The sequence below is a fragment of the Zonotrichia albicollis genome, chromosome 16 (assembly GCF_047830755.1).
Source record: "Zonotrichia albicollis isolate bZonAlb1 chromosome 16, bZonAlb1.hap1, whole genome shotgun sequence".
NCBI lineage: Eukaryota > Metazoa > Chordata > Aves > Passeriformes > Passerellidae > Zonotrichia > Zonotrichia albicollis.
In genome coordinates this window covers 10,580,198-10,594,256 of record NC_133834.1, presented here as the reverse complement: position 1 = coordinate 10,594,256, position 14,059 = coordinate 10,580,198, and the positions used below count along the sequence as shown (strand labels likewise).

At 39.7% G+C, this 14,059-nt stretch overlaps 1 long non-coding RNA gene across 1 annotated transcript; it reads right to left on the bottom strand.

Annotated features, from left to right (window-relative positions):
• Window positions 1-5,314: 5,314 nt before the first annotated feature.
• On the bottom strand, window positions 5,315-13,813 carry LOC102060807 (uncharacterized). Its single transcript, XR_012582938.1, has 3 exons — window positions 13,777-13,813; window positions 8,183-8,256; window positions 5,315-5,386 (listed from the first exon to the last, which is right to left on the bottom strand). It is a non-coding gene; the product is annotated as an uncharacterized LOC102060807 (long non-coding RNA).
• Between the last annotated feature and the right edge of the window lie 246 nt (window positions 13,814-14,059).

Sequence of the window (14,059 nt, the reverse complement as noted above, 5' to 3'; positions counted from 1 at the left end):
AAAAAGCAGTTGATGAATGACACAAGTACAGCAGACGAAAATATAAATCCCTATTTCCCATTCCAAATCTTTTTAACAAATTAGTCATGTCATCAGAAGCAGAGATACCTGTGCTTCCATCCTGGCTGATCTACATCAAGAGCAGATGATATTAGACACAACTGAGCAGGATTCAAACTTCACATTATGTACAGTCAGGGAACTGAAATGTTTCTGCTTTTAGGCACCATGTCCTGCTCAGCATTCTCTCTTGCCTACTGATGCCCTTTGCAAAGGATCAGGAGAAATTTTTACCACTAACACATGCTTCCATGGCTCCATTATCCTTTTAATTCTCTTTTGCTATCACAAGCTAGGAACAAAACATTTTCACTTTGATCATCTTTCTATTCCCTGTGAATCAAATAAAAGCATGAAACAATTGTCAGGTGAAACAATAGGCTGCTCCTTTCAGTTTCAGCCTCTCCTGCAAGCCACACACTCCTCAAAAGAAGTTAATCTGCCTTTAAGGAGCAGCATTTTTCTTGTAAAAGAATCAGGTGTGAGTTTATAGCACTGGGTTTCTGTTCTGGATGCCAGTGGCTCTGCGTGGTAGAAATGAAAGCCTGAAGCTTTGATCTTGAAATAAATGCAAGTTGGTAGCAAAGCTTCCCTCAGTTTAAGGAATACAGTCCTCCTCTAGCTGATTTGCTCAAACCATCAATCAAAACCCTCCCCATTCCCTGATTTCTACGTCTGTGGGAGGAACTTTGCAGATTGCCCACTCTGACCCTTTCCATATTGCATTTAAATGTGTGGTATAGCCTGTCTTATCCAATAGGAAGATTTGCTTAACTTGAAATATATTCCCCAAGATAACATTATCTAAAGGAAATTTTATTTTCTTAATTGAAAAAGATAAAAGAGAGCTTAGGTGTGTGTGTCTCAAACATATCCTACTTCCCCCAGAAGACAAAATGTTGCATCCAGGTTAAGTGGATTATAACTTCCAGGCTCCATTTATCTAATGTGCTATGGGAGATAATTCCCCATTCTCTGAATTGTTGTGCAGTAATATAAACTTGGTTTTCAGTAAAATTCCCCCTGATTGCTAAAGCCATTCAAGCTGTCTGTGATATCAATGGTACTAATCACATTTCCCCTCCATGGCCCTTCCTCTCTTTTCCCTCTAAAATCCAGAGATGCTTCTATATCAACATTAAATGAACCTGTTTGCTGCCTAGAAGCCAAATTAAATGTGCTCTTTTATACTCAGCACTCACAGAATAGGGAGAAATAAGAGAATAAATGAGAGCCATTAATTAAATCTCACAGGGAACCACATTGCTGCAAATGGAAAACAAAACCTATTTTTCCGGTAACTATTATTTTATGCTAAATGCATCATAATTGCTATTCAAGACCAGATTAAGAGCTTGTTTTTCCAACATGCACTTTCTTTTTATTTGTGATCAGACTGCAGACTGAGTCTGACTCTTGCTATTCAAGCCTAGGTAAGAGTTTTCAGAGCCCTGGCAGTGCCTGTGGTGCTGCTGTGATTGAGAGACCCAACAGTGGGGCTGAGCAGTGTGTGCTGCTGACTGGGGCTCATTCTGTGCTCCTTCCCAAATTCCTCACCCCATGTTCACCTTCTCAGGATGGAGGAAGGAGAGCAAAGTCATTCTGGTCAATAACCTGCAGTTTTGGTACAAAGGACCCCATGCCTTGCATGTCTTTGGGCACAGGGCTCACAGACAGAGCCTGGGACCATGGGGCTGCAAGCATTAAAGAATTTTTGAGGCCTGGACATAGAAAGATCCTTTTCTTGCTAAAAGCCCTTCAAGTCAAAAATGTTTTAATTTATTTAATTTCAAGGTTCCCCATCTCTAATTTACAAAGGTTAATTCTGTTCCCATCTCTAATTTACAAAGGTGAATTTTGTTCCAAAAAAGGCAATTTTTTTGTCTCCATTTAGGTTTCTGTCCCAGTGCATTTTCCCTCCCCATAAACTGGTCAAAGAGAACATCCTAAACATCTTAAAAGAACGTCCCTGGTGTGAAACAGCTTTTTTTTCTTTAATGAAGACTTAAATCTATAAATTTCCAAGTGCATCTTCCTGCATTTTGTTATATTACACATATATGAAGCCTTTCTAAGCTTGCAAATCTTTTATGACATTAATTTCAGCTGGCCATATAAAACCAAGCACCTGACACCCTGGAAAGCACCAGAAACCACAAATTCTGAAACCCCAGCCTGTATTTAGAGCTAAATAGATGTTTTTCAGCTTGCTCTGGGGCAGTGTAATCACTCCTGCTCCCTGGATAGCATTTTATAATGAACTCTCCATCCAAAGCCTGGCATCACTGTGACCCCACCACTCTCCAGACAGAGCCTGCAGCTCTCTGCACTCTGCCCAGCAGTGCTTTGCATCTCAGAGAGATTAACAACACACAGCACTCCTTCCCCATGGGCATGCCCGACCCTTGTAATACACCTAATCCCTGAAAGGCTCAAGTCAAACTCAAATAAGAAATTTGTTATTTATTACGGGAAGGATCCAGGATCTCCACTCTCAAATTTGAGAGCAGGAAAGCAGCAGAGGACATGCAAGTTGTAATCACAGGGAATTCACAGCCTGGCAGTGCTGTGGATGCCCCAGCAGCTGCACAGATGTTATTTCTAAACTGCACTTCCCAGCCAAGTGGGTAGTTAAGCTGTATGATCCTGTCCTCCACAGCAAATAGGCTTCAAAGCCAAGTTCTAACAGATGACAGAAATGAGAGGAAAGAAAATCTTCCTCTTAATACAGAGCAGAAAGAGACCTCACAATTTTAAGGTGACAATAACTGACAAGTACAGGACAACCTGTAACATCTGGAAAATAATACCAGAAATATGTGATGAGCAAAGCAACTCAGTAGGTGTGCATGGCCCCAGCTGTGCCCATCTGAGGACAGAGCTCTCTCTTTCTCTGCACACTCTCAAACACCAGAAGCTGCTGACTTTGTGCATTCATGTGCACACAGAGGTAGGAATGCTACATCTAATATGATCCTAAGAACTTTCTCCATAATTCAAATGGTTTCTGCCCTCTCACAGACCAGAGGACAGGCTTTCTGGTTTGGGTTCACTTAGGTATTGCAACCCTGAAGTTTCTTCTAAACCTCTTAAACAGCCCCTGACACACTTAAACATGGATTTCTCTAATCCACTGTGAATCCATGTGTATTTGCTTTCACAGCTCTTTACACTAAGTGGTTCCATGACTTTTATTTTGCATTAAATGAAGAAATACTTTTTTTGCTTTAAACCTTGTACTGCTTTTCACAGTTCAACTCACCACTCCTGGTTTTAGAGGCAGCTATAATTCACACAGATACACACTCCTTTTAAAGACCTATTCAGAACTCTGTTTAGAATCCCTTTATTTTACCACACATGAAAGCCACTCCATCTCTTTAATTCCAGATACACCACCCCTCTTCTCTACTTCTGCTTTGTGAGGTGATGAGAATCAGAAAAATGTGTTGCATTCCACACACGAATCTACATCTGTATGAATGATTCAAAAAGAAACAGAATGAAACTTGTGTTCAAGTTCACATAATAATTTCTAAGACTGTATTTACATTTTACTACTAAGCAGCTCAGGATTGATATATTCACAGAATTACCAATATTTCAAAATCTCTGTGTGTACAGCTCATCATTATGCAGGCATTGGTGCATTATTATTTTTCTACCATGCATTACATCTACATTTAGCCCAAGGTTCTAAAGCCAGTGACTCAGTATTGTGAGATTCACATTATAATAAGCTGTTGTAATTCAGTTAATGACAGTGAGGCCACTGATTGTCCTAAACAGCCCTTTCCTTCTTACAATTGCTGTGGAATAAGGAGAGGGTTGATCATGGCATACAAATAACCTTCCACAGCCATTTTCTCTACAGGTCCATAGAGGTACCTTTAAACTCTAGCAAAGCAGTGTTTTACATGATAACATCAATTCTAACAATACTCAGCTGGCCAAAAAGAAAATCATTCCAGTCAATCACAGCATGAAAAAATAAAATCCTATATTCCCTGAGCTCTCTTTTAACCAAATTATCCCAGTAATATTTAATTAATATTCTCAAGCCTTTAAACACTGTATAATTTAACAAAAGCGGTGACTTTTCAATAGTTTGATCTAATTTTTGTTAATAAAACACCAAAAAAAAAAAAAGAGGATATATAATAATATAATGGCATCAAATGCAAAGGCCAAGTGAGTGTTTGGGGGTTTTTTTAATGTGCATAGTAGTCTGACTCTCTACCAATTGAAAATCTAAGTAATTCTAATAACTTACTGATTTCAGGGATATTTCTATGGAAACCTGTTGGGTTTAACCCTTGTGATGTGATTCAAAGGGATGGCAAGCGGAATTTCTTAACACCAACTCTTCTCATAACTAATGGTGCACAAAATTTTGCATTTATCTATGGTAACTCAAGCATTCTCCAACATCCCCAAAAGGTCACACATAATTATATTATAATGTATTCCAGTCTTCCCAGCGAGATTACCATTTAAGCAGCAGTTTTATTTTGGGGGTTGTTATATTACTTAGAATATATTCTATACTTATATATTTATATATATATTCTGTATTACATTTATATTTTCTGTCATTGGCAGCCATGGCAGTGCAGCTCTGCAGTCAGCACCCAATTTTTGCATTGGGCAAATCAGCAGAGGAGCCAGGATTGACTGCTCAAGAGTCCAACCCACCTCATCCCAGAGCAGTTTTTCTTTAGTACAAATGGAAGCAGCATCAGGCTAAGGCTACATCATGCAAAATTAAGAAATATGAGCTGGCTGCATCTAAGCACAGGAGTTCTGAACACAATGTGGATGCAGAGCCATAAAGTCTAATTAAAGTCTTACGTGCTTTAAGTCTGATTTACTTCACTAGGATTATTTCATTCTCTTAAAATTCTCTGCATTTTTTATTCTTATAGCATTTAATTATAGTTTAAATATTTCTCCATGCCAAGAAAACTGCCACTTGCATGTTGAAAATGTTGAAACGAGGTGCTCTCAGCAGTTGAAATCTGTTTCTTAAAGCTTTTTCTACACAAAAATTAAAAAAAAGATCGATTCAGCCCTTTCCCACACAATTCCGGTTTGACAAATTGGCATTTCTAGATGAAGCATGTTCTTCTAAAACATCCTGTTCAGTTCTATTTAAATACATCAAAAATGTGAGCAGTGAAATTATGGGATGAAGTATATTTTAGCTGGGTCTCAAATCATGAAATATTGAACATGGCTACAGGAGCCTTACTCACTCACTCCAAGGAACCAATCCTGACCCAGCTGCTCCCTGGATCTGTGAGGAGATAGCAGCCAGAAAAAGTACCTGTGTTGCAAACAAAATAATTTTCACATCATTGCTTCTCTCACAGAGGTGTTCAGAATATTCAACAGCTATTCCAAGTAAAAGAGGGGCAAAATAGTGTTTTAAACTTGGTACTGTGAAGCTTGGTGATGCCCAAATAGAGCCATTTTAGCATGGTACATTCATTTTTACAGATAATTTAGATCTTATAATAGCACAATTGGCGCTGCACTGGTTATTGCCCCTTCATTTTTTGGATGTGAATTCTTTCTCCAACATCCAGTACTGGAGAGTGCCATAAAATAATCATATCCATATGATTATGAACATAATAGAATAGTGAACACTGAATAAGCTGAAATTTTAAGTCGCAATCATTCCTAATTTTTTTTAGAAATGCATGATAGAAAACATGATTCAGTCTTGCAAATATCTATAATTTGTTACCCATCATTTAGCTCAATAATCATGTTATGAATTCATTTGTTTTACAAATTCTTTTAATTTTTAATCATATTATTTGACAGCAAGCATAAGAAACTGTATCAGGCCTCTGTACATTGATGAAAATATTTAAAAATTAATTAAAATGAGGAGATGAGAAGTGCGGAGCTTAAATGCACAATTAAAACATTAATTTAGTGACCTATTATGGGACTAAAATAATGGGAGATTGATAAAAATATTCACAAAAAAGAAGAAAAACAACTGATATTCTTAACCATGTCTGAGATAATGGGCAGTAAATAGACTTCAACACAGTTGTTACAGCAATCAATTTTTTTTAAAGTTGTGGTAAAATCTAAACTGTAACTGCAGCTGACTAGAGACAAGTCAATGGTTTGAAACCTGAAGTAAAAATTCTCTTAAGTTTTTTTAAGATTTTAAGTAAATCAATCAACAGGAAGAATTCAAGCCCCATGTTGTAGTGCAGTAATATAACAGGCTGTAATCAATGAATAAAAATATAAATCGAGAGGACACAATTCCCTCAATTTCATATAAGTAGCATGGAAAACTCACAGATCTTTACTGCAATAAAACTAAATAAATCACTTCTTGGTTGCTTCTAGACAGCTTCTGAACACAGCCCACACCTGATCTGACCTCTTCTCCCAAAATACTCTTCTCCCATTTTTCTGAGTTCAGACAATAGGAAGAAATCCCAGAACTTCTACATTCCTGAAAAAATGTTATTGATTTGCAATTGCTAGCAACTGACATACCATGTGTTGCAGAGGTCCCAGCAACAAGCAGAGATAAGGAGTAAATGATACCCAGGACTGGCCTCTGGTTTCAAGGATGAACTCGCAGTAGGAGTCAGAAACAAACATATTTCTCATATTTGATCTTCTTTGCCATTGATTTCAGTGTAGATAATTAAATTTTTCTAATTAATCAAGCAGTGCTGCCTATGTGGGTGGTCAGGGAAGTTGTATGATATCGTTTCAATCCACTTTTTACAGCATTTAATTGTTTTGTTGAGTTTTTTCTCTGCTGTATGTGTGATTAAGATTCAGACTGTAGTGGTAAAACAGCTAATATTGATGACTGAGGTCAAGCTAAGAAGTTGTCTTTACTAAAAGAGGCTTCCCTTCACCTAAAAGCTGATGGTCTGTGATTATTTCCAACTCCTTGCTAAGATAATACCAGTCTAGGCTCCACCAAGAGCCACCCCTCTATATTGCCCATATTATTTACTGTCAATAATATCTGCTGTACCATTTACTGGGTTTATTGTCCATATTATTTACTGCATTAGCTTGATTCCCAAAATAGTGGCAGTTAAGGAGATACTTCAGCATTCTGCCCTCCCCAGGGATGGACCCCTGGCTGTGCTGACTTTGAACTTCGTGGGTTTCCCCGTATCTTTCTCCACCCCAGTTTATAGCTGGTCTGCAATCAGAGAACAGGGCACCAGGAGGGAAATGCTGTCCCCCTGCTCTCTCATATTTAACAAAGCTTCTCTCTGACCTGTCCTAAATTGCACTGGCTTTATTAAACAGTTGGAGTCCAGAGTCTCCAATGAGATATAATCACTGCTTAGGAATGGTATTGCATGCGATGCTGGAATTCAAACATCAATTATTTGTATCACAACTGATTGGGAAATTCACTAGATAAACTACTCATAATTGTTATTCTGTTGACTCTAAATTTCTTTGTGAATTATCCACCTCTGAGGGCAGAGTGCTTGTACTTGGGAGAGATATCACTGAACCAGTTGTAATCTTTACTTGACATGTCCAGAAACTGCAAGGAGTTTACATCAATTTTTCTGGGCTATAGGAGTGTATATCTAACTGAGGACAGGGGTTTAAAATTGCAATTAAAAAGGATTTTTTAAAGTGCTTACAGGCCCGGATGAATAAATGCACATTGCAGTCTGTGAGAAAGTCAGAGGAGAAAAACAGGCTATGAAATATAACAATGAAGACAATTATATTCATGGATTCAAATATTTGTCTGCATGTCCAATTTACTGATTTTATGAGTTTCTGTACACCTGTAAAATAAGTTTGACCTTGTTCCAACCCTCACATTATGGTAACTTGTGTTTGATCAATCATCCTTTTCATATGAATAATTTACTTCCAGTAATGGCACATTACTCTGAAAAATATAATCACAAAGGTCTCTTCTGTACTGAAATACCATAATAACTAATGTTTAAAAAGCAAATTTATTTTTACCTATTATTGTTTTCAAAATTAGCAAAAGATACAATATATCTAAATTCAGAATTCTTTCTCAAAACCATTTTCATAGTAAATGCAAAATTATCTAATGTTTAAGGATATTTTTTAAAGTATTTACGTGTATAAATATTCCTGGCACACAGTTGAAAAGAAAAGCTGGGTGAATCAGCAATATTCTAGTTTGCTGGACAGCTAGAAAACAATAAAACACAAAGCCAATTTATTTTAGATCACCCTGATTCAAACAGCACTTGACACAGAATAATAAAACAGTAAGTTACTTCCCAGTGAGTTCTTTCAACATTTAATTAAGGATAGGGACCAAAATACATAAAAACTAAGAATCAAAATACTTAGGAGACTTCTATCAGTAAAAGGAAAATCAATATAGTAATCTTTTAAGATTCTTTAAACCATAAAACACCGGAGTTCTTATTCCCCCACCTTTTCTAAAATACTGCTAAAAATCAGCAAAACAGCACATTTCAGTGAGCATTGCTTGAATTTCTGCATTCACCCACTTGTCTGCCTTTCAAAGGAACAACCTCATCGATTGCTTCAGAACCATTGTGCTGTCATTCAGCAAACTACTCAGGCCTCCCTTCAGCCATTCTGCACTAAAATATTCAAACATGCCCAAAAGATACATTTCTGCCTCAGAACACATCAAACATCCTGCTCTTTACAGGTCCAATGGCATCCAGGACCATTCATCAGTGGGCTGAACAGGAGCAGAACATCTGCCGGTGCCAAATTCATGTGTTCTGCAGCCCCTGGAGCAGCAGTGGGATTTAAAGCTACCTCAGGACCCTGAGAGCCCTTCCAGGAATGGTCAGAGCCAGCTGCTGAGCTCCACAAGAGCAGGCAGCAAGTGGATAATGAATATGAATAAATGCTTCAGGATAACAATGGGAATGGAACCAACAGTACCACAGTAAACACACAAAACCCTTGCAGTGCTTCATGCAGCCTCTGCAAAGGACAACAGACTTTAAATGAGTTCTTGTATCTAATTGGCACAGCCTGCACATAGTGCAGGGAAAACACTTCTAAATATATTCAGCATTGATTGTATTGGGGAAAAAAATAAGAGATCCAGTAAACTATGACTTTTACACATGGTTTTTTCCCCCCCCATTAATAATGTCCAGCATTTTAATGTGTTTCTAACAGCAATAATGTATTCCCCATCACCTCACACACAAAATCACTAAATTATTCCTTTGGCCTATGACTCTGGAAATACCAGGACTGAATTGTTTGGGGACCAGAGGAACAAACCCCAACATCAAAGGCCTCTCCCCCAGCCCTGCCCCACAGTCTCTCAAAGAGGACTAATCTCCATGTACATCCAGCCTGCTCCTTCTCCTCCCCTTCCCTGCCTGCTTTTCTTGAGCTGCCCATCCTGGTCTCTGTGACTCCAAGGGTACTTCTCATGTTTGTGCAGCCACACACAATGGACATCTCTCTGTTTTGTTATTCCTGAGGTTTCCCCTGTCCCTGTCACCACATCCTTTCAGTCCTGCCTCACTCAGGGCTCAGCCTCTTCTCCCAGGCACCCAGCAATAGGCCAAGAGGTCACAGTCTTGAGCTGTGCCTGGGGAGGTTTAGATTAGACATTAGGAATCACAGACAGGATGATTAAACATTGAATGGAGTCACCATCCCTTGAGGTGTTTAGGGAAGGACTGGATGTGGCCCTCAGTGCCATGGTCTGGCTGACACTGTCTGCTCTGGTGCTGTTTGGTCACAGGTGGGACTCGATGATCTCAGAGGTCTTTTCCATCCTCATTGATTCTGTGACTCCCTGTGGCCTCCCAAGTTCCAATCTCTCCTCAGCAAGCTGGCACCCAGCCAGCAAATGGGGCCTTGTCCCCATTTTGTCCAGGTGGATCCCATCAGGAGGAGACCCCTCCAGGGCTCCTGCCCAGGCGCCTCCAGCCCTGCCACTGACACTCATGGGGACAAACAGTGGGGAACAGCCCCAGGCCAGACACAAAGCCTGTCCCCAGCCCCCTGGGCTCCCCAGAAGCACCTCCACAGCGCCTGAAGCAGTCAGGGCCTGAGGGGCTCTGCCCCAGCACAGCCCACCCTGCACAGCGGCCATTGGGGCGCAGCTCAGGCCCTCAGACAGAGCTCAGCCCTCAGCAGCTCCTGGGGCACCGAGCCCCTTGTGCAGCTGCTGGGGAAGGAGCTGCCTCCCACAGGAGCCAGGCATTGTTCCCTGAGTTTCCATGGATAAATATCCTCATGTCAGTTCTAAATATCCGTCCTGTCAGCTGATTCCCTCAGCTCTTGGCTCCTCACCATCACAGCCCCAGCTCTACTGTGCTCCCCATCCTCAGCACCCACAGATGGAGGTGCCTGTCCCTGGCAGCACTGAACAATTCCCAGAGAAATGCAGGGAAAGCTGCACACCCTATCCCTGGCAGTGCTGCACAATTCCCAGGGAAATGCAGGGAAAGCTTCTTATTATCTCAGCAGTGCCTGCTAGACTCAGAGAAGCCCTTGACTCAGGCAGGAGGTGGGTGTTGAAGGCCTTGCAAGATTAGCCTCTTCTCACTAGAGAATGCTTTTGAAGAGCTCCTGACATCTCCAAGTTCTCATTTGCAGAGGAGTGTTCTTCACTGAGTGGCTGCACCCAGGAGCCCTCCCCAGCCCAGGACAGATCTTTGTCACCAGCTGGAAAAGCCAGCAATTTATCAGTCCAGAGATTTTTATTGATACAAATCCTCTTCCAACGTAATTTGTCTGGATCAAATTTTGCCATGTCAATTTGTAAACTTAATTAACTATGGTCTCAATAAAAGCCAAGATTACTAACATAATGATTAATTAGATCCTTTTAAGTAATGCAATGGTTGAATTAGCTAAATAAAAATAGTGGAGAAACTGGCAAGATAACACACCACTGATGGATTGAGGTTTGTCCCACAAAAGCAAATGCAAGAAGCATTATGAATTAGCACAATAGAAATAACTACAACATTAATCATTGGAAGCACAGAAGTTACACGCAGCTCTTTTGCATATAAAAGCCTAGTGATTGCAATGTCTTACCCCAGAGAAAAGGGAAGCTGTAGCCTCTCCATATGATGTCAGAATGTAAGCATTAAACTTTTAATCTCAAATAAAGAATCAGGTCCTACTAGCCTATATTTTTGAGATGAGCTATTATGTAGATGAAGATAATTCACTTCCCCCCTCCCCATATTTATGTGGGAGTAGCAGACTTTTAAGTAATCAGCATTGCACATCAATGCCAATTTATATTGCAATTTTTAAGCTGTTCTGATATCAAGTTATTTTTATCTGAATTATTATTTATGCATTTTTATAGTATATTAATACATGAGCACACACACAAAACAGCAATTCCAAACATTCTGTTCACCATCAGAAGTTCTGGGACTCAATCGCTGACCATGACAGAAGAGGCAGTAACAGGCTCTTCCTTTCAAGAGTTTAGCACACCAATGCAGATCTCTGTGAACGTGTATCTGACACCAATTTCTCCCCCATTCCTTTTTGAAATTTAAAAAAATAATATATTCTACCCTCTTCTTGGAAAGCATTTTAAAAGCATTGAATACTATTCTGTAGTTATTAGAAAAGTTCCTACTCCATGGTCAGAATTTCACAGGTGCCTTAGGACTCCAGTTTACAAGTCAAGAACAATCTGCTGAATGTTAAATACTTTGGAGTATTTAACCAAGCCATTGTATTAGCTGAACATTTATAAACCACACTACAGTGGCAAGTTGGTGTGAGAGGGAACAGTTCTGTAGGTCTGCAGGTAAGTAACCAAATGGATTTAGAACTATTCTGCTTCTGCAAAGACCTTGCAGGTATCATTATTCATTTGTTCCTCTTTTCCCTTCCACCCTCTCTTTTCTCAGCTTGGTTACTTTGGACTAAAAGCCTTTTTGATACAGGTACAATTAAACAAAGTGTTGACTCCTAGCAAAATAAGACTTCACACTAGCTTAAGTTTTCTTAACAACAGACTTAATACCAATCAGGAGATAAAAACAAGTAATTACTTTCTACAGGCAGGTAAGGGAAGGAATCTCCTTCATCATTTCCTTATTTTGTAGCGCCACTCCTCAGGCTAAAAAGGTTTCGAGGATGGATATATCTCACAATGTTGATCTACAGTGGTGTCTTCGTTGAAGGAAGTTATTTTTTGTTCTAACCCAACCAAAGCCACATGTGAGCCACAGGGGAGTGAAGCCGATTTCAGATGTTGGGGCTGCTCATTGTCACAAGCATTGTTCTTTTTAGTAACCAGCGCTGAAATTTACTGGCATCATTGTTACAGCTTAACCGTGTCAAATAAGTTTAGTTCTGTTTAATTGTTTCCCATGTACATTTAAATCTGGAATGGTTGTGATAACAGCAAACAAATTGTGAGATGGAATTTCACAGGTAGAGCCTAAAATTATCATGGCCCAAAATGTGTGAAATAGACTGACCAAAAAAAAAACCAACAAAAAGCCCCCAAAACAAACAAACAAAAACAACAACAACAAAAACCCAAACCACACAAACCCCAAGAATCTCACAAATATTTAAAATTGCAGAGCTTTTTAGGAACAAAAAGAAAGGAAAACTATGCATGCTACCTATTTTCTTTTATTCTCATGACAAAACCAGAACTGCAGCTGAGGAGCTGACTAACTCGATCACTTGCAATGAGTCACAATTAAATGGAGGCTGCCAGACTCAATTAACGTATCAGTTTAGAACAGATATCATTCTGTCAAACTGAAGGAAGAACTGGTTTTTTCAGGTCTCAGGAGTTTATTGCTTCTTGCTTGTGAAAAAAGTGTACTGCATGCCAGCCTTTCCAACTCCTTTTGCCACTGTTTAGTAAACCAAAATCCAAAAAACTGCAGTTTATCAGGCCTACACACATTAAAAAATATGTTGGCCAAAAATTGGCATAATAAAATATTGGCACATCTGTCCAAAGTTATCTAAATATACTTTAAGGTCTAATTAGCAGGGGCTGTGTCTGTTCTGATGTGGTGGGGTATTTGTTTGTTTTTAAAGCAGCTATGGTAAACTAATTAAGATTTATGTAAAGCATCAGACTGGCTCTTGAGGATGAGAATCTAAGTGGATTTTATTAAATTTAATAGGCATTGAACTAACAGCTGAATTCCTTTAGAGGCAGCCATAGGGTTTTTTCCTGCTCCACACTAGGACTGAAGTTGCAGTGAGACAAGGGGCCCCTGGGCAGACAGGACAAGAGCCCTGGAACTTCCTTCCCTGAAGGAGCTGAGCACAGCCCAGCCCTGGGGAAGGGGCTAAAGCCACACCTGTGCCAGCAGCAGGCAGTGGCTGTTATGGGGCTGACCTCCATTCAAAGGCACAGCACAGATTTCCATCCAATAAGCAATTTCCAGACCAGCCATCCCTGTTCATTGCCAAACAAAGGAAAACTCCTCCAAAACATTAAAATCCACCTGTGTTTTTCCAGTTACAAAATATACTTCTCCATTTTCACGCATCACTTTAAAATCTACAGCAGCCTGGGCACACTTATTCTCCTGAAATGCAGGGCTGAAAGTCCCTCCCTTTCCCAACCTCTTTTTTATTACAACAAACATTTTACAGAATCTCAAGAATAACATCTAAAGAAAGGTGGAACAGCCAAATAATCAAGTCCTAGCACACTGGGAAGACAAACTTGTACTCATAACTCACCCCATCAAGCATTTGATTCCACGCTCAGTCAGTTTTGTGCCAAGGACAAGAGAAAAATAAAGGGAGCATTAACTTCTCTCCCAGGAAGGGGTGTGACAGGACTCTAAAGAAGCAGCAAAGCCAGCTGCTTCCAATATTATTTATTAGCTTCCTTTAAAGGGCAGTTGAATCCCCTTTAAGGCAGACACACACCTGTAATCAATTGATAATTTAGCCACTAGTAGTACAATTTCAGTAAACCTGGCACAACCCTGACTCCTGAAATACAAAAACTTGTATAAAA